Source organism: Silene latifolia, chromosome 7 (genome assembly GCF_048544455.1).
Source record: "Silene latifolia isolate original U9 population chromosome 7, ASM4854445v1, whole genome shotgun sequence".
In the NCBI taxonomy this organism is placed as follows: Eukaryota; Viridiplantae; Streptophyta; class Magnoliopsida; order Caryophyllales; family Caryophyllaceae; genus Silene; species Silene latifolia.
In genome coordinates, this window is record NC_133532.1 from 4,220,717 (window position 1) to 4,224,020 (window position 3,304).

General features: G+C 41.7%; 1 long non-coding RNA gene across 1 annotated transcript; it reads right to left on the reverse strand.

Moving 5' to 3' along the window:
- Positions 1 to 1,011: 1,011 nt before the first annotated feature.
- Positions 1,012 to 2,765, reverse strand: LOC141590826 (uncharacterized). The gene is made up of 2 exons (XR_012520506.1): positions 2,693 to 2,765; positions 1,012 to 1,174 (listed from the first exon to the last, which is right to left on the reverse strand). It is a non-coding gene; the product is annotated as an uncharacterized LOC141590826 (long non-coding RNA).
- Positions 2,766 to 3,304: the final 539 nt, after the last annotated feature.

Here is a 3,304-nt window from a genome sequence, read left to right on the forward strand (position 1 = left end):
AATGCTGGTTTGTGGCACACCGGCACCCCCAAATGTCTTCCGTTCGTGCTCAAACTTTGTGTGGCCGCTTTATCTGGCCCGAGAAACTTTCTATGTGATTTCCGGAGAATTTTGTTCCGGGACCCCAGAATCGCGAAAAACCGTGTATTATACACTTCAATTTCAGCCGTTCGGAAGGTCATAACGGATCCTGTTTCTTTTTCTCCCTGTATTTCAATCACGCGTCCGAGCTCATTTCAGGAATCAACCTGTTCGATTTCAAGAATCAACCTAATCGATTTCAGCCTCAAATAACGAGGTTTAACACATTTTTCACGATAATCCGAGTTTCGGCGATAGCTGGTTTGTGGCACACCGGCATACCCAAATTTCATCCGTTGGTGCTCAAATTGTGCGTGACCGCTTTATCTGACCCGAGAAACTTTCTATGTGATTTCCGAAGAATTTTGTTTCAGGACCCCGGAATCTCGAAAAACCGTGTATTATATACACTTCAATTTCAGCCGTTCGGAAGGTCGTACCGGACCCTGTTTCTTTTTCTCCCTGTTTTTCAATCACACGTCCGAGCTCATTTTAGGAATCAAGCTGTTCGATTTCAGCCTCAAATAACGAGCTTTAACACATTTTTCACGATAATCCGAGTTTCGGCGAATGCTGGCTTATGGCACACCAACACCCCCAAATGTCTTCCGTTGGTGCTCAAACTTTGTGTGGCCGCTTTATATGACCCGATAAACTTTCTATCTGATTTCCGGAGAATTTTGTTCCGGGACCCCGGAATCCCGAAAAACCGTGTATTATACACTTCAATTTCAGCCGTTCGGAAGGTCGTACCGGACTCTGTTTCTTTTTCTCCCTGTTTTTCAATCACGCGTCTGTGACACCCCTCGATGAGGTAACTAAAAGTAACTAGTAAATCGTGGCGGAAACACGAGATTTTTTTAAAACTTTTAAGACTTCTAACGAAGTCCAACGCGGGGCATCACCAACACGATAAATAAGTTTAGTTAGTTAAGTTTAAGTTTACAACACAAGTCTATTTATTGGGGAAAAGATATCCCACGAATTAACATAAGTTCAAGAGTAGGTGAGTCTATTATGTAATAACTAATAAGGTCCGAGGTAAGAACTCGCTAGCTCACACGGTCTTGCCCACTTAAGCTTCATCACCAACCTGTCATTCATAATAAATATGAAAGCCACAGTCAGTGGGGAGTAACTCAGGGTTCTCCCAGCCACAATATGTCAAAATACAAGTAATTAAGAATTTAATTGAATAAACAAGCATGAGAGTAACATACTTACGGTGACGAGAGGATCATGATTAGTATACAAAATGTAATAAGAGTAGTTACGCATAAATGAGAGAAGAATTATTAGATCAAACTGTCACACATCAACCCGACTCATATGTAAGACAATTTACAAAGTATAGACTCAAACAAGACAACCCTCTAGACTCCAACCTCTTGGTAGGACGACGATCATAATACGGTCCTAGTCTAAACCTGGCCAGACTCTCGGGATGGACGACACCCGATTCGACAAACGATACCAAATCGTATCCAAGACTCGAAATATGGTACACCTAACCGTGCCCGAACTCGAGTAACCTCAAGCGGAACCTTGTCACCTAACCGTGACCCCCGGTCCGAAAAGGCGGAAGGAAAAATAGCCCAACTCGGAAACAATGGCACCTAACCGTGACCCAATGTCCGAGGGCAAATAAATAGGGAATGTCGAGTAGTCTCACAATGTAAAACGTCACACTCGGGTCCGAACAAGAACCATAACCATTATGCATGATCATAACATTAATGAGTCTTAAAGTAACCAATTATCGATAAGAAAGAAGATGCATGCATAGCTCAATCATTATTAGAAGTCGCAAGTGAAATAGAACAAACACGGGACTCCCAGCCGGGTGGTGTACCGGCCGCCGGGCCACCGGCTGGGACAACATGCCAAAATCAGAAATTTAATAAAACTTACAAGTGCACTCCCAATGGTCAAGAGACCGGCCGCGTCCTACTGGGACTACTGACCAAATTTCAAAACTCATAAAAACCTTTAGTGCACTCCCGGTAGGTCACCCATTGCCCGGTCACCCTACTGGGAATACAAACCAAATTTCCAAAAACACAAAAAGACCTTCAGTGTACTCCCCCCGGTCACCCGGCCACGTCACCCGGCCACCGGTCACCCTACTGAATACAACAAAACTCAAAATCACCTAAAATACTCGGTGTACTCCCCCCGGTCAAGAGACAAGCCACATCACCACTGGGACTACTGACCTTTCTAAAATATGCTCAAAACTTACAGAAACTCCCCCGGTCAAGAAGACCGCCGCCATCACCCTACTGGGACTACAAACACACGGGTTCAATGCAAAACACTTCCAAACCATTTGAAACCAACAAAAATCGTTTCCCATCAATTGTTTACGTATCCTAGCATGATTCTAACTCGGAAAAACAACATATTTGAGCATGTGAATGGGTAATTTCGGATTCAAGAGATGTAGCATGAGATTTTCATCCAAACATGTGAGAATTGCAAACAAGCATGATATTCAACATCCAAATTAGCACCAATCATGAAAGATACAACTTTTAACATTCATATGAGATTATAACTACATAAAACCACACAATTCTAACATAAAAGTCGAGTAACCCATCACCGTTACCTTTTTGCACTTCAATCTTCTAAAGACTCGTCAATGATGTAGCTATCCTCCTCCGGGTTGTCCAAGTTCTCCCCTAAACACAAAAATAGAGATATTAAGTCAAGAATTCACATCCTTGAAAGATGATAATTTCGAAATAGAGGAAAAGATGGCGACTTTCTTACTTAGAAAGAAGGGAAATGAGAAAAGGAAGAGAATGGGCGAAAAAGGAACGAGATTGGTGAAGAATTGAGTGAGATATGGTGGTTTTAGGGTTAGTAAGGGAAGGTTCAACAATGGTGGGGTGGTTGTTGGGAAATTTCAGAAATTACAAGTGAGGGAGATGAAGTTGTGAGGGTTTAGTTGAGGTTTTGTGTAGAGAAAAGAGGGGGAAAAAGGCCCATGAGTCAAGTTAAGCCCAATAACTCAAAATGAGTCGGTATCCACTAGAATTTTCGTCCCAAGTCTACTATAACTCGAGACGGAGAATAATATTATTAAAAATCTACACTATTATTACCGTTACGATATTTTATGAAAATAAGCTTTAAATAATAATTATTTAATAAAAATTACTTAAAAGTTTATTTAAAATATAAGGAAAGGGCGGGGTGTTACAATCATCCCACCTTT